We start from the raw sequence: 23934 nt of genomic DNA, 5'->3' as shown, positions 1-23934 counted from the left end.
AGAAATGTGAATTCTTGATGACTGAAGGGACCGTGCTAGGTCATTCAATATCTCAACAAGGACTCCAGGTGGACCCGAACAAAATAGTTATTATCCAAAGGGTTCCACCTCCTCAAAAGTAGAGAGATGTCAAAAGTTTCCTAGGATTAGTTGGATACTACCAAAGGTTCGTAAAGGACTTCAGCAAGTTGGCCTCTCCTTTATTTGTGCTTTTGGCCAACGATTCTGAGTTTATATGGACAAAATGCTATCAAGAGGCCTTAGACATCCTGAAGAACAAGTTAACCACTGCCCCAATTATCTGAGGCCTAAATTGGGCCCTTCCTTTTGACATTCATATTGATGCCTCATACAAAGCCATAGGAGTAGTCCTAGATCAGATAGATGGAAAATTTTCGTTTGTCATTTACTTTATCACTAATAATCTGTCAAAGGCCTAATTGAACTACACAGTGACTGAAAAGGAGCTCTTGGTTGTTGTGCATTCATTGAAAAATTTAGGCATTATATTATATGTTATCAAACATTTATCCATACTGACCATGTTGCAATCAAATATTTAATGAATAAACCTGATGTGAATGTTTGTATTATAAATTGGTTTCTTTTAATACATTAGTTTGATCTAAATATTATTAATAAGCCTGGTAAGGAAATGTTTTTGTGGACTTCTTGTCCAGATTAACTTTGCCTGTAGGAGAAGAGGGAATGGTTGATGACCAGTTACCAGATGAGCACTTGTTCGCCATTTTAGTTCTCTCTCCATGGTTTGTTGACATAACAAACTATTTGGTATCAACACAATTCCCACCGAACTTGTCCTCCAAAGAGAAAGGAAATATTATAAGGAAGAGCACCCCCTTCACTTGGATTGGGGGAAACCTCTTCAAACGTGTCCCAGATAAAACCTTGAAAAGGTGTGTTAGGGAGGAGGAAGTCTTTGACATCCTTCTAACCTGCCATGATGGGCCTTATGGAGGTCACTTTGTAGCAAAGAGGACAACATTCAAAGTGTTACAAGTAGGCTATTATTGACCCACTCTTCATCAGGATGTAAAAATATATACTAGTTAGTGTGATCGGTGCCGAAGGATGGGAAAGCCTACTCCAAGGGATGAAATGCCTCTATAGCCTCAAGTGACTTTCGAGCCATTTGACAAGTGGGGCATGGAATTCATTGGACCTATTGATCCTCCTTCCAAGAAAAAACAATACATCATTGTGTGCACTGATTATCTGACTAAGTGGGCTAAAACCAAGGGAATTAAAAAACAACAGAGGAGAAGGTGGCTGAGTTCTTAAGGGAGAACGTATTTTACAAATTTGGGTACCCTAGTGAACTAGTCACTGATCAAGGCAGCCAATTTACCTCGAACGTGATTGAAGACTTACTTAGCCAACACAAGATCAAACATAGGACCTCCACTCCCTATCACCCACAAGCTAATGGGCAAGTGGAGGTGACCAACAAAGTGCTGGAGGGCATCTTGACCAAATTGGTTAATAGCAACAGGAAAGATTAGGTAGATAGACTAGTTGAGGCCACCTGGACCTATAATACCACCTAGAAGACCACCACTAGATTCACACCCTATGAGCTGGTATATGGGAAAAAGGCTCTACTGTCCATTGAGTTTGGGTATACCACACTAAGGATGGTAGATCAACTAGATCTAGATCTTAGCAGTGCACAAAAAGAGAGATTTCTACAATTAAATGGTTTAGATGAGTTCAAAATGTAGGCCCTCCTGCACATGGATGTAACCAAACTTCAAAGGAAGATATGGAATGATAAAAACATCAAGGATAAACAATTTCAAGAAGGTGATTTGGCCTTGTAATATGAATCCATATTTAAAGACTTTAAGGGAAATTTGAGGAAGAGATGTCTAGTACCTTATGTTATAGAGAGATGTCATGATAATGGTTCAGTGCATATCAGAACCATAGATGAAGAGGCCATTCGTTTACTTGTTAATGGGCAGCAATTGAAAGTTTACAAAAGGCCATTGTCAAAGCAAGAGTTTGTTGACGGTATCAATAAAAAATTGATGGTAGTGGAGAAAGTTTCAACTCCTGCCTCATCATATCACTCAGAATAAAGAAAAATAAGGACTCAGGTGAAAACCTCCATGAGGCGTCTGAGTCCCACTATTGGGTTGAAAACCTCTTGGGGTGACCCAATGGTGTCAAGAAAGGATAAAATAAAAAAAAAAGGAAAATAAAAAGATGCCTGGGTGAAAACCTATTTTGAGGTGCCCAGGGCAAATAGCTAGGATGAAACCCTCTTAGAGGCAGCCTAGTTGTTTTCAAAAAGAAGAAGAAGAAGAAGAATAAATCATGAAAATTTATGTTTTAGGTCAGAAAGGAGGACAATCAGAGAACAAGCGAGGATAAAAAAGGGACCTATTTCACTCACTTTTTTATTTTTCCGCTCATTGTAATTCATCACTACACCATTTCTTCCATTTTTTTCACTCCTTTGCTTTAGTTTACAAGGGAACTGTGTTTTCTAAAGGATCCCCTGTAAACCTACAGGATCCCCTGAAAACTTACAGGATGATCCTGTAGGAAGTGACTCTAGGGAAAACAAATGGCCTGTTATGTCAAAGAAATAACACCCCTACATCAACATTTCATTACCATACCTATGTCCACTTTCATCACCCTTGCAGTCAACATCAGAAAATCAGTGTCAACAAATATATTTGTCACAGTATTAAAAAAAGGGGGCCAGAAGGGAGCAACACCTGAGTATGTCTCATTTCTCCACACTCCCAGCCTTCCTCTAAATCCCTGTCACCATCCTCAAAATCCCAGTTGAGTGTATGATTAAGAGTTATAAGGGAGAGGAAGCTACAAAACATCCTGTAGGAAATATTGTACCAGCCTATCCCACAGAATATAAATCATGATCGCAACAAGCTTCCAACATAATGATCCAAGAGTAGAAGGAGCTCCAAAGCAGCAACAACATCCTCATCTTCAATACCAGGTACCTGCACATCAAAGGAATCATTAGGGAAAAATAAAAAAAGGAAACAATGGCATGCATCCAACACACAGCAAACACCTTCAGTCTTCAACAACTGTAGCAAGGGTTAGCACCATAGGTAAGTATCTCACTCACTCTCTCATTTGCATAATGTAGTAAAAAGATGTAAAGGTTATGAGTAAGTTGGTTTATAATTGAAAGGTGGCTAGTTAACTTGGCCACCTTCGTTCAGTCGATGAAGACAAAACAATTGGTCCTCCCACACGTGGCAACAATCAAGTCAGAAAAGGAGAAGATCATGACAAAATAGTTAACTCCGTGAAGGCATGAGAGTTGATTCTGAGGAGGGGGAAATGATGAGGTGGTAGAGGGGACCAATGGTCTAAAAATAGAAAATGTACCGCAACTGCCAGCACACCACCTCACATAACGACCATAAGAAGAAATAATTTTTTATCCCCATGCACTCATGCATGCATTTCCTCAAGGCTCACACTTACAAAAGTCACTCTCATACCTAGGCCACCTACAAAATAGGAAAACTCCATCGTTTTTCTACACAGTTCTTCCTACAGGATTGCACATGAAATCCTATAGGATTGCACAGGAAATCCTATATGATTGCACATAAGGTTCCTACATGATACACAGAGACAATCTATAGGATTGGCTGAGAGGATTTTCAGAGGGAAAAACACAGGGGTTTGCCACAACGAACTCTATGAAGAGGTAGTCTATGTAATTACTTCCCTTTTTCCTAGTGAATTGAATAAGAAATCCTCTAGTTTGAGTGAGTTTTCCAACTGTGTAAGGGAATTGTCCACACAGTCATTTCAGTTGTTTATTGCTGCATTTAACAATTGTATCAACCATCTCATTTACTCAAACTTGAGAAACCAAGTTGATAGGAGGGTTTAATATAAGGGAGCCCATTAACACTGTGAGAATTCAACAACACTCTAGAGTGCTAGAAATATTCAAAAGGAATCATTGGATGGATTATTTTGAAAAATTAAGAGGGTATGATGAAGAAGTGGCCCAAGAGTTTGTTCTCTTCCTCATTCCACTTACCATAGTCCAAGCCACTATTGTGGTAAGAGGCCTCTCCATAGATCTCACCCTTGAACTCATGAGTAGAGTTACCACACTTTCCCTACGAGTACCATGGAGGAAGGAAGACAAGGGAGATAGCCATATTGCCAAGAGGAAATTATTTTTAGAAGGTGAGGAACCCATTGAAGACAAGAATGGAGTAAGGAGTGCAAGCTTGCCATATCCCGGGAATGAGGTGAGCTACCATCTTATCAAATACATATCATGTGAGGGTAGGTATAGTGTGGTCTATGGCTATCACTTTAGGATTCTTGAAGAGTTGAGGTTCGGAGCAGAAACACCTCCTCACCATAGGCTCAGTATACCATACTTCCTTCTACAATCACTAATAGACATAAGCATATAGGTGCAAGAGGAAAATTCCCAACAATTATCTCATCATGGGTTAATGAGAATCATCATAGAAGATTCCCTCCAAAACCTCAGAATTCCTATCCAATGGTCAATTTTGAGGGACATTTAGACAGAGGAGGAAATCAAGGATCTCACATATGATATTAGTCCTACTATCAGTGAAAAGGATGAGGAAGAGACTGAAGCAAAGGAAGAATGATGAGGAAATAGAGGAAGATGACAAAGAAGAGATTGATAAACAAGATGAGGAACTAGAAGGAGAAGAGGAGAGGAAAAATAGAGAGGAAAAGGGCAGAAGACAAGGAGGAGTCACCTAGGGTGTCTCTAGAGGTCACTGAGAGGGAAGTTATAGCTTCCCTCACTGCTCTTAGTAGCCCTATAAAACAGAAAGGCAAAAGATAGAGGAAGGCCCAGTTATATTTCAGGACAAGGAAAAGCACAAGGATAAGGAAGGGGAAACCCAAAACACCAACAAAAATTCCCATTGTGATTGAGGACTCACCTAAATAGCAAGATAAAATCCCTCCTCCTAAGTCTCCTATCACCTATGTGATAAGGCCTATAACTAGATCCACCTCATCCAAGGGAAAATGAATCCTACACGATACACAGCAAGACCTATAGGAAGCTGAAGCAATCCTATAAGATACTATGCTAAATCTACAAGAGACTAAAAAATTGGATAAGGAGGGAATCCTACAAAAAGAAACTAAAGAAGAGGACTCAAAGTTAAAGGAACCTATCCCCCAACCTAACCTTGACTCCTACTATAGATTTATTAAAGGGGAAGGGTCATTCCACAAAAATTTCCTATTCCACTGTTCTTTGAGCTTGAGAAGGAGAGAGCCAGAACTCATCAATGGATGCAGTTTACCAAATCCAAGGGGGTGGAAGACATTGGTCACATGGAGGAGAAGCTCAAGGAGATTGGTAGAGAATTAAGTGGCTTGAGAGATAGAGAGGCCATAATGAGAAATCAGTTAGAGACAGAAAATGCATGGTTAAAAGGACAGCTACAAGAAAGAGAGAACCAATTGGCATCTATGGCCAATCTCTCTTTGGAAGAAATCCAGTGTAGGATGCCAGCTAAATCCTATGCCCTATACTTTAAGGAAAAATGGTTGTTGTTCCCGATCAAGACCTTAGCACAGAGAGGCACAATGCCATTTCAGGATTATAGATAGTTCATTGATCGTTTTTATGAAAGTACATTAGAAGATGGGGCCAAGATGTCTGAGTTTTATTTGCATAACATGGCCTTAACATAAATGAATGTATGGGACCCTAATGCCAAGCTAGGAGATTTATGGTTCATGGCTTTGGCATCATGGATGAACCATGAGGAAGGAAGGGCTGCAGAAATGAAGAATATATTGGCAAAATAACAAATAGAGCTCCTTATGATCAGAGCTGAGCAGTCCAATCCAATGGCCCTCATCAACACACATAATTTAATTGCAAATGATGCTCAACTTGCACCTATGTATCTTGCTACCCAAGAGAAGGAAATTTCACATTTTGAGGACATGTTCAGGTTGTTAGGGTATGACAACATATGTGCTTGCCTCAGGAGATGGAACACATTGCCATACAATTTAAAGATAAGAGAGTACCACACTTCTCAAAGAACAAGAGAATCACTGAACATGACACCCATATAAAAGCAATCCATGCAAAGGCTTAAAGTCAATTGGATTGCCTTGAAACTCAGTCCACCACTTCTCTTAGTAATGCTAGAAGGAAGGAGGGAAGAAGAAGAAAATAGGTAGTGGGAGGAGGTAGAAAAGAAAGCAGGTTTCTATGAACAAGAAGAGGAAACTGTTGGAGGTACTACACACCTAGGACCTTCATTACTAGCACATGCATAAACTTAGTTAGAGCATTCATTGACATGCAAGGCTTCAACAATGGAATCTTCACCAAATTGGCACCTTTGACTGTCCATGTGTGCATGGGACTACATGAAAGATCCTTTTTGCATGTTTTACTCCCTGATTTTCTCCTCCTTTCACGCCGCAACTGGCCAGTTCTCTCTAGAACTTGCTGTAGGTTTCGAGTCCTCTCATTGACACCACTATGGTGCATTACCTTGGGATCTTCACCCAGTGATGTGTATTAGTCAACTCTCATGTAGTATATCATGAGCATTGTAACCTATTTTCTGTTAATCAATAATTCTTTTTGTTATTTCGATTCTTTTTTTAGTGTTTTTGCTCTGCAAAGTTATGTGTTCAAACTTTACTAGCTAGATTCATCTATGTAGGTTTTCTAACACGTTTACATGGTATGAGAGCCCATAGGTTTCTAGATAAAAGGTGCACCAATACTTTATTTTGCAAGTATTACAGCTTGGAGATCGAAGATCGACAGAAAAATTGATTTTCCCAAAGCATCAATCCTAACACCGTACAACTATCATAAATGGAAGGACCAAATGGCTCGATACCTTGATCAGAAAGGGTTGTATAGGATTACCATGGCTGTAGAAGTGGAATCCACTTCAGCCATAGATAAATCCAAGTGCTTCAACCACATGGATGAGGCCCACAGATCCATATGTATGTGCATCTCTCCAGAGTTGCAGTTTCATCTATCTGCCTGCAGTACTCCGAATGAGATTTGGAGAAAGGTTGAAGAAATCTACGAGAATCCACAAAACTACGACAGAATTCAAGACTTCTTCACCAAATATAGTGATCTATTGCTACAGTCAAGGGTTGTGGAATTGACAAATCCAAGGAGGAGAGTCACCAAGTTCTCTCTATTATATCAAAGCTCAGACCAGACTATTCCATCTTTGTGTCTACATTTCATTCAATAAGGCTCGCAACAGGTAAATCCTACACTATGCCTTCTTTCAAAGAGTACATGGTGTTGGAAATAATACTGATAGGGGGGGGGGTGAATCAGTATTATCACATTAATAATACTTTTTCATTTCCATAATCAGATTCATACATGCTACTTCCACAACTTCTTATAATTAAGTTAATTGATCTTTAATGAGTGCATTAGAACATTATCAACCATATTATCAGTTAACAGATGCAGTAACATAGAATAGATCATCACACATAAGGCACACACATGAACACCATGATATAAGGTGGAAACCCAATGCGGGAGAAAACCACATGCTGCAAGTCATCTCAATCTTCTTCTTAATAAGAAAATCCTTTTACAATATTTTTACTGGTGCGGTCTTATACCAGTACGGGAGCTACAACCCCCTTTGCTCTTGTACTAGTCGATCCATTTACTAGTACGCAGGCTACAACCTGCTACAATGCTCCAAAGATTTCCTTTAGCTCTTGTACTAGCTTAGATACTAGTACGTAGGTGCTGACCTACAATCTTCTCTCCTCCAGGTACCACGTTTCATCAATTTTCAGACTAGATACACTGAAGCACAACACATAATCTGAAAGGCCACATTTCATCCAATTTTCATACTGGACCCAACAACAACTTTGAAGCTCATAATCAAACAACCTTCTGAATCACCCAATCATCAGATCCATGATATTGTGAGAGTTATCAACCATATCTAGTACATCAGATCACATGAAGATAAGTCATTTTAAACCGATCCATTCATCCAACAAAACTGAAGTTAATCATAATCATTCACTCAATTACTGCTGTTATCTGAACATAATATCAGAACCAAACATCACTTCAACAACCCAGATCATAAGAATGATAAGCAGAGATTTTAAGAGAAGTAAGCAGCTTCACCCATGTACTGCCTGCTTACAGTAAGCACCCTGCTCAACTGCTTGCCTGCTTACGTACGCACCCTGCTCAACTGCTCGCCTGCTTACGTACACACCCTGCTCAACTGCTCGCCTGCTTACATACGCACTGTATCCATTGAACTGCCTGCGGACCTCCGCACCTGCAACCCTTCTGTGCCTGCGTACCGGCGCACCTGAAATGCTTTGTTCCTGCGTATGTACGCACTTTTCTTTCACTGTACCTGTGTACCTTCGGGCATAGATGATTTCAAGACTTCAGAAATAACCCAGACAGTCAGATCTACAGATCTGAACATGCGCCGAAGAGATCTCAATCCATCAGTAGATTCGCCTTATTTAGATCTAGACATACTCACAAGAGATCATAATATTTCAGATCTAGCCCTCATAAGATATTCAACCCAAAACACATGCACAAGCCAAATGATCTCCTTTTCTTTATATAGGAAATCTCTTCCTCAAATCATGGATCAATACCACGGGCCGACACCATAATAACACAAATACCATCGGCTAAATACAAAGGTTAAAACATAAGAAACCCCACATGTGAATTTCTTTGCCTTGAAATGTGTGCACTGGGGGTACGCACCTCCTGAACGGGATAACTGCAGGTATGTACGCACTTTATGTAACACCGGCCTGCGTGTACGCACCTTATGTAAGGTGTACCTGCGTACCCCTTATTTTCTTCAATATTTGATAGTTGATCATCAATCTCTGCTGCTGACTTGAAGTACTGTGATCTATCACCTGAATGGGTTGCCATCAAGGACAACATTTTAGCCATAATGCCAACAGTCTCCCCCTTTGGACTTGATGGCAAAGCTTACTAAGAACTTTCCATTTGATTCCTTTGAGCTGTCCTGCATCTATGTATTATGTCACATCTGATATCTCTGTTGTATATTCATCTGAATGTATGAGATGATATTCTATGAGAGGGTTGCCATCAAGTACAACACATGCATCATAATGCCAACAATCTCCCCCTTTGGACTTGATGGCAACAACACCAAATCACTCTCCCCCTTTGACATCAAGGGCAAAGGGTTATGCTCCCCCTAAGAACATGCTCTATAAACCAGATCTGCTGAATTCTCTGAATGAACTCCCCCTTTGTATATGCCATGGTGCTCCAATCTGATAATGCTCTTTCTGAGAACAAGCTGAGATGTCTGCTCTGCTATATAGTGTTGTTCATGCTCAAGCTCCCCCTGACTGCAAAAAGATGTTCTACAAGAAGAACATGACTCCATAAATGACCTTCCTATCACCAAAAGACTCAATACATACATTCATTACAATGGTGATATCAAAAGTTTACATATGATATCATTCATCCCAGGCATAGTGGGGAAACAAAGGCCGTTACATGACCTGAAGAGGTAACTACAAAAGAGACACACTATTACATAAAGACCAATCACCTAAGATAAATATCAGCAATCAACACTGTATGATCTGCTTCATAGTATCTGTCAACATCAACTTGCATTAGTGCATGAATCTCAAAGGTATGAGAAACACCATAGCCATCCAGATCTGCATGAACTAAGAGTCATCAAATGGGAGTATCTGCATCAATCAACATATGCATGAAACCTATCATCATATAGGTAAGATCTCATCATCATCATGTCTCCAACAATGCAACCTTGAATAATCATCCATGTATCCAGCCAACAATCTTCATCCATATATGTGCCAAGAACAATAAAGACTCCATGCAAGCACCATTAGAGAATCAACCACAAATCTGATCCAAGAACCATGTGACCAACTCATAACCATAGCAAGATGAATCATAAGCATCATCACCAAGAACCATAATGCAAACAATGCATTAAGAACATATGCTCCCCCTAAACCTGTGCCATCTGTCAGATCTGATCATGCATATCAATAAGAAGAGTCAGCCAATAAATGCTTTAAGATAGGTACGCAGTTGTTCTTTATCTGTCCTGCATAGCCACGCACTTCATCTTCTGCTCCCCTGCGTACAGTCGCAGAGATCCTTCTGCTTTACTGCGTACATACGCAGACAGTCTTCCACTACAGAGCGTACCCATGCACTTGTTCTTCTATTGCGTTGCGTACTTCTATGTACCTACGCAGGTTATCCTTCTATCGCGCCACGTACCTTCGATCTTACTACGCACCTCTTATTCTGTCTCCCCGCATCTATCCGCAGGTGCTCTTCTGACAAGCCGCGTACCTCCGCACAGGGACTATGTCTTCACTTGCTTACATCCGCGCCCGGTCTTACGCTCTGCTACGTACGCCCGCACTTTCATAGTGAATGATCTACGTACCTTAGATTAGGACCCAATTCAGATTTCCAGATCTGATCTTGTGCTCAAGAGATCATACTTCACTTTTCCTACTGCCTTTCTTCAAACAATCATATATGTGATTGTGCAGTATCCAATTCGTGTATATACGTGACTTCCCTTTATGTTGTTTGCATATGAGGTTCATGACACTGAAGTTTTGTACTTTCAGCTCCCTCTGATTCTGGTATGTCTGTACGTTGTGTTGTGGCGACTTTTTCTGACTGTACTTCCTTTTTCCTCCATATCTTCAAGCGTGATGATGTCATTTTCTTCTTTCGATATGGTGCCCATACTTTGTTCCTGCATTCCTTAGCTATATGTCGAAGCTTGTTACATGCATAACATCTTACATGTTTCATATTCCTCCTGTAACAATCAGCAGCTTTGTGACCAAACATATTGCAAGCAAAGCAATATCCATAAAAGTACCTTAATTGAGATGACCTTTCTGCATAATGGTCTTGAACTCTTCTTCTTCTACATCTAGCTGCAACATGTCCAAGATTATGACATACATAACATTCAACATTATTCATAGGAGGAGTAAAGGATTTTCTTTGGGGAAACTCTTTCCTTGGTTGATGATGAGATGGATCTTTTATTTCTTCGTTGATCACTTCAGATTTCTCTTTAGAGTTCCTTGCTTCACCTTGTGAACTAGATTCACCTTCAATAGATTCATGGAAACCAAGACCGGTTTTTATAGCAGGAGACCTTTGACTACTAAGAATATCATCCAAGACTTTAGAACTATCTTGAAATCGTAAAAGCTTATCCTTTTCTTCTAATTTTCCTTTCAAGATATTTACCTCAATCTGAAGCTGTTCTTCCTTTTCAAGAGATTGCTTTTTCAAATCTTCTTCAGCCTTTCTTCCTTCTTCCATTTGTTCCCTTAGTTTGAGAATCTCCTTTTCCTTTTCTTCATGTAGATCCTGCTGCATTTGACGAACTCGGAAGGCACATTCCAGCTGGGATTTTAAGCTGATGACTTCATTGTCTTGTTTTTCAATTGCTTGATGTAGATCTTCATTCTGCTTCCTTGATTCTTCAAGATCTCCCTTTAGTGAGAGGATTGTAGCTTCAAGTTTTTCAAACTAGCTGGATCTATCTTTGAGTTTCTTTATGGTTGTGCTTGTTTCGTTGACTTCTTTTCTTAATGATGTCACTTCATGCTGCAATTTTTGACATTGGTCTTCCTTGTCCTTGAGAAGTTTTCTTACGTTGTTTCTTTCTTTTAGTTGGGCCCTCAGTTTGGTAGCTTCCTCTTTGAAGTCACATTCCCTTTTGTTCAATAGATCTTGTTGATCTCTAATCTTGTCTGTCAACCTTTTAAATTCTGCCTCTATTTGATATCTTTCTTGTTCACCCATAAGAGCAAGTTCAGTAGTTTCACTATCACTTCCATCTCTTTCACAAGGAAATATAGCTGGAACATCAGAGGATAACACATTCATACCTGATAATGATTTTGAATTTGATTCTGAATCTGAAGAGCCTCTTATGCCTAATCCCCAATCGATTCTCCCACTGTCATAGTTCTTCTGAGATGACTTCTTTTTCTTAGATGCTTTCTTCTTAAGCTTCTTTCCCATTGTTCCACGGATCTCCTTCAAGCGATCAAGCTTCTATCAAAGGACCTGCTCTGATACCAATTGTTGGAAATAATACTGAGAGGGGGGGGTGAATCAGTATTATCACATTAATAATACTTTTTCATTTCCATAATCAGATTCATACATGCTACTTCCACAACTTCTTATGATTAAGTTAATTGATCTTTAATGAGTGCATTAGAACATTATCAACCATATTATCAGTTAACAGATGCAGTAACATAGAATAGATCATCACACATAAGGCACACACATGAACACCATGATATAAGGTGGAAACCCAATGTGGGAGAAAACCACCTGTTGCAAGTCATCTCAATCTTCTTCTTAATAAGAAAATCCTTTTACAATATTTGTACTGGTGCAGTCTTATACCAGTACGGGAGCTACAACCCCCTTTGCTCTTGTACTAGCCGATCCAATTACTAGTACGTAGGCTACAACCTGCTACAATGCTCCAAAGATTTCCTTTAGCTCTTGTACTAGCTTAGATACTAGTACGTAGGTGCTGACCTACAATCTTCTCTCCTCCAGGTACCAAGTTTCATCAATTTTCAGACTGGATACACTGAAGCACAACACATAATCTGAAAGGCCACATTTCATCCAATTTTCATACTGGACCCAACAACAACTTTGAAGCTCATAATCAAACAACCTTCTGAATCACCCAATCATCAGATCCATGATATTATGAGAGTTATCAACCAGATCTAGTACATCAGATCACATGAAGATAAGACATTTTAAACTGATCCATTCATCCAACAAAACTGAAGTTAATCATAATCATTCACTCAATTACTGTTGTTATCTGAACATAATATCAGAACCAAACATCACTTCAACAACCCAGATCATAAGAATGATAAGCAGAGATTTTAAGAGAAGTAAGCATCTTCACCCATGTACTGCCTGCTTACAGTAAGCACCCTGCTCAACTGCTTGCCTGCTTACGTACGCACCCTACTCAACTGCTCGCCTACTTACGTACGCACCCTGCTCAACTGCTCGCCTGCTTACATACGCACTGTATCCATTGAACTTCCTGCGGACCTCTGCACCTGCAACCCTTCTGTGCCTGCGTACCGGCGCACCTGAAACGCTTCGTTCCTGCGTATGTACGCACTTTTCTTTCACTGTACCTGCGTACCTTCGGGCATAGATGATTTCAAGACTTCAGAAATAACCCAGACAGTCAGATCTACAGATATGAACATGCACCGAAGAGATCTCAATCCATCAGTAGATTCGCCTTATTTAGATCTAGACATACTCACAAGAGATCATAATATTTTAGATCTAGCCCTCATAAGATATTCAACCCAAAACACATGCACAAGCCAAATGATCTCCTTTGCTTTATATAGGAAAGCTCTTCCTCAAATCATGGATCAATACCACGGGCCAACACCATAATAACACAAATACCGTCGGCTAAATACCAAGGGTAAAACATAAGAAACCCCACATGTGAATTTCTTTGCCTTGAAATGTGTTCACTGGGGGTACGCACCTCCTGAACGGGATAACTGCGGGTATGTACGCACTTTATGTAACATCGACCTGCGTGTACACACCTTATGTAAGGTGTACCTGCGTACCGCTTATTTTCTTCAATATTTGATAGCTGATCATCAATCTCTGCTGCTGACTTGAAGTACTATGATCTATCACCTGAATGGGTTGCCATCAAGGACAACACTTTAGCCATAATGCCAACACATGGAGTCCCTCACTTTTGAGAAAGATATACTCATTATCATGGGGAAAATCAAACCTCCAAAATTGCATGCACTTGCTGTGCATGATGGCAACCACAATAAAAGGCATAGATCTGATTCAAATCAGAAAAATCAGCAGCAAAAAGACAAATGAAAAGCGCATTCCCATCCAAAGGAGGAAGGGTACACCAAGCCCTTCAATGACTCCTCTGACTCTAGAAATGAGGAAGGGAAGAAAGGAGAAAAATTCACCTATTGTCGCCGAGGATTCCATCTGGAATCCTCTTGCATGAAGAAAAAAATTGACCAAATGGTAGACATCCTTTAGAAGCACAAGCTTGGGGACCATATCCATCATGGCACCAAGAAGAAAACTGAGGATCCGCCACACGGGAAAGGTAACAATTTTCATGCTTTAGTTGCAATTAACTCTTCCCTTGATGCATGGAATATAGATTCTAGTGAATCACATCATATGGTTGTTGCAAAGGAAGTATATTCCTCTTTGGATGCATGCAGAAGACCTCCCATCCTCATGGGAGATGACTCACCTATTGAGGTCATTGGAAAAGGTAGAGTGGAACTTTTACATGGAAGCTTTGAAGATGTGCTTTGTGTTCCAAAAATTTTGGTAAACCTACTTTCAGTTTATCAGATCACTCATTCTGACACCAGAAAGAGAGTGGAATTAACTCTAGATGCAGTGAACATATATGACCTACATAGCAGCTCCAAAATTGCAACTAGTGAGGTAAACAATGGAGCTAGACTGTATACATTTTCTGAATTTATTGAATCTGAATCCTCCTTATTTCTTACGCATGCTGATGATAGTAGGCGGCTTTGGCACGAGAGGTTTGGTCACTTAAATTACAGGTATATGCAGCAGCTAAGCAAACACGATATGGTGGGAGGCTTGCTAAATATCAGTTTCTCCAAAGGAGTTTGTGAAGGGTGTGTCCTTGGAAAACATCTTAGAGACAAGTTTGACATCGGCAAGACTCACAGAGCATCCTCTCCTCTAGATTTGATACATAGTGATCTCATGGGGCCTTTTCCTCATCCTTCCATCATCAAAGCAAGGTATGTGCTTACATTTATTGATGATTTCTCATAGTATACTTGGGTGTATCTTCTTAGGGCCAAATCTGAAGATTTTGCACACTTTAAAAATTTCAAAGCACTAGTTGAGACACAGTGAGAGAGAAATATCAAAGCCCTCCATACAGACAATGGGGGGGAATATGTTAACACAACACTTCACAACCTTTTCCTTGAGTCTGGCATACAGTTGTAGCACATAGTTCCATACAATTCGCAGTAGAATGAAGTCGCTAAGAGAAAGAATCAATCTCTTAAAGAGATGGATTCCTACATGCTGCATGCTAAGTCACTACCTCATAATCTATGGGGTGAAGCACGTAATTGTGCTAACTGCATCCAAAATAGATCTCCTCATAGATCTATCAAGGATCATACCCCCTTTGAGGCTTGGAGCGGCACTAAACCATAGGTCACTCACTTCCATGTTTTCGACTCCCGATCATGGGCCAGGATCCCCTCTAAAAAGAGGAAAGCTCTTGATCCAGGGAGAATTGAGTGCATCTTTGTTGGATACCCCGATGGTGTGAAGGGATACTAACTCCTGACTTCCTCTACAGACAAGCTCATCATTGAGCAAAGTGTCCAATTTGAGGAAAGTCTCTCACATGCACCTCAATTTCCACATGCAGACACCTTTTATCTACCTCATGACTGAGTTGATGACTCAGTACACTCAAATGCAGATACAAAGCATGCAGATGCCAAGGTAGAGCATGTAGATGCAGAGACAAAGTCTTTAGATACAAATCTAGTGCATGCATATGATGATCCACACCCAAGCCCAGATCGAGCTTCTAGTAGTGAATCAACTTCCCGTGTCATAAATCATAGAACAAGGAGCTTAAGTGAGATATATGCACAAGACCACCCAACTGCTAGAAATGGTCTTGTGGGGGATAATTATTATCCATGGAGGACTAGCTCAGAGTTTATTGAGCCTCCTCTTGCCCTCACTGCCACTGAACTAATGCCATCCCGACATTGTCATTTGGTTTAGTCTTCTAATCCACAGTCTTATGCTGAGGTTGCTAGGTATCCCTCTTGGGAGTCTGCCATGGAGGAGGAGTACAACTCCCTCCTTGAGAACCAAAACTGGGATATGGTCCCCCTTCCTTCAGGAAGGAAACTTGTCCGATGCAAATGGGTCTATAGGACCAAGAGTGCTACAGATGGGAAAATCACCAGACAGAAAGCCAGGCTAGTAGCCAAAGGCTTCCCGCAAGTGCATGGCATTGATTATGATGAGACCTTTGATCCAATAGCAAATATGGATTCCATACGCCTTGCACTTTCTATTGCAGCTACCCAGGGATGGGAAGTACATCAGATGGATGCGAAGAATGCCTTTCTTCATGGAGACCTATCTGAGGAGATCTACATGGAGAATGTTGTTGGGAAAAGTATCCAATTCGGAATGCCCCTATCCCACTCTAAGGTGTGATAGTGCCTTAGCAACAAACAAGGTAAACTATCTGAGTATTCTTCTTTATGAAATGTAAATGGAGAAGAAGGATCTAACTAACCTGTGTCTTTCGCTAGCTTGTCGATCCAATCACTCTCCTCTTTTTATTGTTTCCCGCTGCCTGCTCCTTCACTGGTCCAGCTTCACCAAGTCTGTGCAAGATCACAAGAGAGGAAAACTACACAAAAGACATAGATTTACATTCATAACTAGTTTAGGATCAGATATAAACTAAATATGCAAATATAACAAAACATCATTGATATACAAGCATATAGGAGAAACTCAAATAGCTTTATTGATATGATAATAAATTCCAAGAGGAGATACAACCAAGTGAGTCCCGATCCAGCATCTACCTCCCAGCAAAGGAATCCCTTCCTCTCCTCCAACAAAGCATAAATCACCCAATGTACTAATCTCAATCTCAAACCAACAACAATTCTCTGCAAAGTACAAAATTCCAGCCTTCCTGAACCTCTGGGTGAGAGATCCATATATATATGTAAGCAGAGAGGATGAGTCAGCTTATGTTTTGACTTGTGTCTTCTCTCTGTCAGTTCTTGTTTCCATTTGGCGGTTGAGAGCCTCTTACTCATCACTAGTCGAATTCATTGAGGCAAGTGTCATTGGAGAATATTCTGGAAGCTTCCAGGGTCTTTCCACCTCGTTGAATGAGCTTGCCATTTGTCATTTCCCGCTCAGCGCACCCTGGTAGTGCTTCCACCTGCGTTGCAATGCACCTAGCCAGTGTAGCCTCTGCATTTCAACGCAGGCAGCTAGTGGAGCCTCTGAATTGATCCTAATTTGACTAGTTTTGGGCAGTTTCTGGTGGAGAACTTCTGGGAGAAGCTGTCATTGGTTGACCTTGTTCCTCTAGGGGCAGGAACAACTCTTTTAGGGACTTTGGATCCCTTGGATTATGGAAATTTCATGCTCAATGCTGTAAGGCACAAAAATGTCTATAACAGTTGCCCCTTAAAGTATGAGGTCGTTTATCGGGTGAAATGCTTTATTAGGAGGATCCAAAGTTCTTCCAATGCTGGGAGGAGACCTGTAATAAGATACAATACAATACATTATTTTTCATACTGTTTTCATGATCTAGATGAGGCGGTCATTCCCATGCTCAACTTTATAAATTCATTTTTCCGTACATAGGACAGACAATCGTCTGATGGTAGACTGATGATTTTGATGAAATCATCATCCTTTTGGTAGGATGATTATCTGTGCCGCAATGCTGTACATGTCAATGTCTTTATTTTTCCTAAATATATATCGTAGCCCGGATGGATGAAACTAGATCCGGGTTCTTCAATCTCGTTCGATCTTCACTCTAAGTACAAGTCGATCCATGTGAGAAATGTTCTGAAGTTGAACATGGAAAGACATCGCTTGATTACCAGTCAATGATGTAAACTGTTAACAAGCACGAGAGGAATCACCGATAATGATAATGACCCTCAAGGTACTGCAGTACAATTCACGTGGTGCGAATAAAGGACTTGGCATCGAACACCACGCAAAATATTTCGGTCGAAGGTCATTGATGTATACCTGTCGCCGGAAGTAAGAAACTTGCCATTGAGGCATGCAAGCTTCAAAGTACTGAAGGGGGTGTTCCTAGATCAACTTCTTGGATAATGAGCTGATGTCGACAAGAAGCGATCCATGAAAGGAGGGCCTTAATGTATCCCACATCAGTGACACGGAACAAAGCAAATGATTTTGATGGAGGTGAAAACGATCTGATGATATATGGTTCAGGGTGGCGGTCATGAAAGAATGAAGGATAATGTATGGTAGCAGATGGGACACAGTTGACTTCTCTGGATGACTTCTCTTGAACATATCGACGACACTTGTGTGATGGATCGGTAGCATTTACCCCAAAGGTGGATGGTATGGTGATACCATGGTGATGTGACCGGTGAATGAAACAACCCAACCCGACTCAGGCACGGAGTGGAAGTGTCATGTTCAAGAGCAACTTGCTACCAATAAAAGTTCTTTGAGTTTCTTCCCAATTTTCCCCAGTCATTTCTGACCAGCACCTCTTTATTTTTGTCAAGCTTGAGGAGGATAACATATGCTTGTTCTATAATTTTCCCTTCGGGCAAACCCATCGCTATGTTTTAACGAGCCTAGCGATAGTGAAACTCGTTGTCGCCTAAAGACAAGTTTGTCACTATTAATGTTTTTTAACGAGTCTAACGACAAAGATAACTCAGCCCTTTTCATTTTTAGAGAGTCTGAAAAGGTACGTAAAGATAACTACAAAGTTCCTTTTTCGTCATCTAATCCCTTAAGTCCGAAAAAGTATAAAACAATACAGAAGGGATGAGTTTTTGATAGTTTTAACGAGCCGAACAAAACAAGCGCTCGATCTTTTTGTGCAATAATCCCTCAGGTCCAAAAAGATTAAAATCTAGAGGAGGGATAGCACTTCCGGTCGCTTTAACGAGCTGGAAGGCCAAAACTCGGAAATATTTTCATATTTTACGAGTCAGATGAAAAGAGATTAAAGAAGACTTGTCTTTTGAGGAACGAGTGATAAAACAGGTTAGCAGCTGATTCCAGGTAAGGGTTGGAATTTTCCAATCATGGCAGTGTCACAAGGATGGCTAGTGAAATCACTCTTCGCAGTTGTTCCACAAAATGGGTAAACAATCAAATGGAGGTGAATAATCGGCCAATGGAAAAGTGGAGGTGACGGTGCAAACACGACCAAGGCTTTAATGGCTGAAAATGCTTCATTCACGGTGGTTATTTACCGAGGGATAGTTCATTTTTTAACGAGCTTAAACGCGGGTTGAAACACTTGCTCGATCTTATGTTTATTTTTTAACGAGCATGAACTATGTGCTAAAACTGCTCAATAAATCCAGTCATATGATAAGAATGTCTCATTTAAGATTCCATTTTTTATGGAGCTTGCGCCTTACAAAGCTTTGCTCCGGAATCCTTTCTTTATGCAAGTTCAGAAACGACTAATCCTACGAGTTTAAAGGGTTAGACCTACACGTTTAAAGGGAGGACCTAAAAAAAAAATAGCCGCCCCTTGCTTGCACTCCAAAAGGTTTGCATGCCCCCAGGTATAAAATAGAGTTTCAAGGTTACCCCTCAATTTGCAGGAAAAACATTTGTTTAACCGGGAGAGGCCTACCTCTTTGAGGCTACCCAAAGATTGTTCCATTAATCTTTCAAATGAAACACTTCTTCGGCGATGTCTACCGAGATAAAAAAAGGTGAGTGACAACGAGAACCAAACACATAACTTTGACAAAAGAATCTTATTCTGGAACAACCCCTCTTCCAATCACGGACGGGGTATGGACTAGTCATATTCTCCTGCGGAAACCTACTCTATACCCAAAGTTTTCCTGCCGAAGCAGACCAGGACGCATGCCCCCTGGGTTCCAGTCATATCCCTCCAAATTACTCGCGCTCATCGGGAGGATGGACCGTGGGTTGAGACATTTCTTGCGTGAAAATACCATTTAGGGATGGTATATGACTATTTGCTATGCGTGATCTTGGAAATGAAAGCTGGTCCATGAGCTTGACCACTCTTCCTTCGTGCGAAAAACACATTACTCTAAAGAGTGAGGAGACGATGGCTCCCATGCAATATATATAGTCTCGTCCAAGGAGTAGGTTATAATCCAAGGGTGCTTGAACGATCATCACGTTCATTTGAACGGTCTTCCCTTTCAATGTGATAGGTACATTGGGGAGGATCCCTAAAGGTCGACTGGTTCCTTTATCGAAGCCTGTCAGATTTCTCATTTTAGGCAAAAGTGTTGGCGAACCAAGCGCTTTCCAAGAAATAGAGGAAAGGATACTCACAGATGCCCCCTCATCAATGATGGTGCCAGCCATGACCATTCTGTATATTTGAACGATAATTCGGAATGGTATGCTTGCTGGCAAACAGGGTCTGCCTAGTTGGTTCCAGTCGAAGGATACAACTAGGTTGCTTGGTGGTGGGACTGAGTAGACGGTCGGATACCGCTCTGACGAACTTCCTTTTTGCGATAAAGGAATGGGTGGATTGCCCCGTGTTCGTCGGTGTCTGTGTTGATGAAAAGAATCTGGATGGTGTCATCCTTATCCTCTTCAGTGACTGTATCATTCGAAGATAAATCCTCTGAATGCAAGACCGAGTCAACTGCCGCCTTGACCTTTTGACTTTCGTCTGGTATGGATTCAGTTGGTCTATCCTCAATGATAGACGCTTCAGCTGACCACTTGAGCAGGCCAGCTAGATTCTCAACTAATGAAGGACTTGGCACGAGTTTTTATATCCAGGAGGAAGTCGTAACGGTGAAACCGGACGATCTTCCAAGACTCTTTTAGCCTCGTCTAAGAAGGGACAACGGTGGAGGGCATGGTTGCCTTCGCACAGTCTACAGGGAGGTCTAGCCCTCCCTTTCTGTCCTGGAACTTCACTTTCGCTAGTTGACGGTGCACTTTCAACATGGCTATCAAAGGTTGATGACACCGGATTGTGCAAACAGGGAGACCAGTCCCTTAGTATCTGAGGGATGCAAGGACAATCTCTGTGAAAGTGGTCTCCCTTACAGATGACACATGGCGATTTAGGCCTGGTCAGTGTTGTGTGTGGATTTTCATCAGACACCACTTGTTTTCCCTTATTTTCCTTCGGCTCCTTCTTCTTTTTCTCTTTCTTCTTCTTTTCCTTCTTCTCTTTAGGAACTTGGTTTTTAGTTTTACCAGTTCTGTCACGTGAAGAGGAAGGAAGAGAGGAAGAATTATAGGAAGTAGAGGGTTGGTGGGAAATTCTGGACTCGTCTAACTGCTGATTCGACTGTTCAGGAATAGTGGTGTTCTGAACGACATTGGTTGAGAAGAGCCAGACCGGCAGGCCAATTGTCAGTCCTGGAAGCGACAATGTGGCCATATGGGGCGCACCAACATCTCCCCAAGAGGAGAAGGGACTAGGATTTCCACCAAGGGGAATTCCTTGGTTGGTGGGCTCCATTTTCTCAACCTAAAGATCAACGCAGGAAAAAGGGGTAATTGTTCCGTTTAAAATAAATTTTAACGACGCTTAGACACAACTTGCTTTTTCAATTTTAAAGAGTCGAGAAAAATCAAAAGATGACTCTAGTCTCCTTCGATTTTTAGTGAGCCTGAAGTGAAAAGTGCTCAGATGGACCTTTTCCGTTAAGGAGTCTGAAAAGGAACGAAAGGGACTGCTCTGGAGTTCTAGGTAGAGGGTGTTCCAAACTTTTCGCAAAACCGCAGAATACTTTTTAAGGTACGGGCGGTCAATCTTCCCGAATGCTGTGTTCAGTGCATTGCGATCAGTAGGGCGTCCGACACGACTTCCTATGGATAAAGGTTTTATGCCTATAGGGGTCTCCCAATATATACTCGACGGTACGTGGGAGCACAATCCGTACTGGCACTTATCGTCTCTCAGGAGGAATCACCCAACCATCACTGAGGCGACCAATGACCAGGTTTTACGACGCCGGAACACATCTCTAGCCTAGACCTCTATGTTGTGCGTTAAGTTACAAAGCGTTATTAAGTTCATTCAATTTATTTTAGGTTGATCTTTCTTAGAATTTTTTCCTTTTTGGATCACCACGAGATGTATGATACAATTCCTAAATGCAGTCTAAAGATGATAAGCAAGCTTTTATATCTTTTCAACAATGAAAATCCTAGCTACAAGGGGAAAAGAAAGACACCATCTTTTCTCAAAGAGCATAGAGCACACTCTAAATGCACTTTTCCTAAATCAACACATACAAACTCTCAAAATGCAAATGCACATATGCATGTATTTGTTTTCACTTTCTTAATAGTGATGCCTAAAAAGAAAGCTGTTGTACAAATTTGAATTCGATTTCAAGTGAAAAAACACAAACAAGCTTCTTTCGAAATCAAAAAGATGATTACGACACTTTATGATTTTGAATTAAATACTTGTTTTGACACTAGAAATGCATAAATTCAAACCAAAAGACAAAAGTAAAAGCGTAATCAACTGTGAACAGCAAACAAACTCACTCTTAAGGTCAAAACGACACTTACGACAGGTCTAGATCTAAGTGCGACAGTATGACTAGTTTACTTTTGTAATGGGAAACTGCAAATGATGTAACAAATACACAAAGAACAAATACAGTTTCTTTATACAACTGAGGCAGAATTGAGGCAAAGAAAAGGGGTTTCAGATAGGTACACTGACTGATAATAGGCTGCAAAAAACAGAGATAAAACTGAGCTAAAGGAAGCAGAGAACCACAGCTGCACAAGGAAAAGACTGATCAACGCACCCTCAGCACAGAGAAACTGAACTTCAGCGCAAGTAGCCTTCACGGGACCTGCGTTGAAATGCAGAACTTCTTCACAGAGGCTACGCTGAAGCAGAAACGAGAGTTGTTTCTGGGTTTTGGGTCACAGTTTACAGTTTAATCTACAGTTTTTGGCTGGATAAAAGCTATCAATTAGGTACAATTAGAGGGATGATTTAAAGGAGGACTAAGATCTATCACAAAGGGCTGTTAGAGCACTTGTGGATCAGCTGTTCAGATCATAAACAGGCCCAGTGAATGGACTAGAGTAGCAGATCTCTACTTTGCATTTGAAAATGGAAAATGCAGTTCGATTCGACACTCTTGAGTTTATGAGATGAACAACAATAGAAACACAAATAAACTAACAAGATACTTTCCCCAGCGGAGTCACCAATTTGTTGTTGGGAAAAGTATCCAATTCAGAATGCCCCTATCCCACTCTAAGGTGTGATAGTGCCTTAGCAACAAACAAGGAAAATTATCTGAGTATTCTTCTTTATGAAATGTAAATAGAGGAGAAGGATGTAACTAACCGGTGTCTTCCGCTAGTTTGTCAGTCCAATCACTCTCTCTTTTGTTCGCTTCCCGCTTCCTGCTCTTTCACTAGTCCAGCTTCACCGAGTCCCTGCAAGATCACAAGAGAGGAAAACTACACAAAAGACATGGATTTACATTCATAACTAGTTTAGGATCAGATATAAACTAAATATGCAAATATAACAAAGCATCATTGATATACAAGCATATAGGAGAAACTCAAATAGCTTTATTGATATGATAACAAAGTCCAAGAGGAGATACAACCAAGTGAGTCCCGATCCAGCATCTACCTCCCACCAAAGGAATCCCTTCCTCTCCTCCAACAAAGCTTAAATCACCCAATGTACTAATCTCAATCTCAAACCAACAACAATTCTCTGCAAAGTACAAAATTCCGGCCTTCCTGAACCTCTGGGTGAGAGATCCATATATAGATGTAAGCAGAGAGGATGAGTCAGCTTATGTTTTGACTTGTGGCTTCTCTCTGTAAGTTCTTGTTTCCACTTGGAGGTTGAGAGCCTCTTACTCATCACTAGTCGAATTGATTGAGGCAAGTGTCATTGGAGAAGATTCTGGAAACTTCCAGGGTCTTTCCAC

This window comes from Pinus tabuliformis, chromosome 2_1, assembly GCF_031772625.1.
Source record: "Pinus tabuliformis cultivar Carrire ecotype Pingquan chromosome 2_1, CPIR1, whole genome shotgun sequence".
NCBI classification, from domain to species: domain Eukaryota; kingdom Viridiplantae; phylum Streptophyta; class Pinopsida; order Pinales; family Pinaceae; genus Pinus; species Pinus tabuliformis.
Note: the sequence above shows the minus strand (reverse complement) of the source record.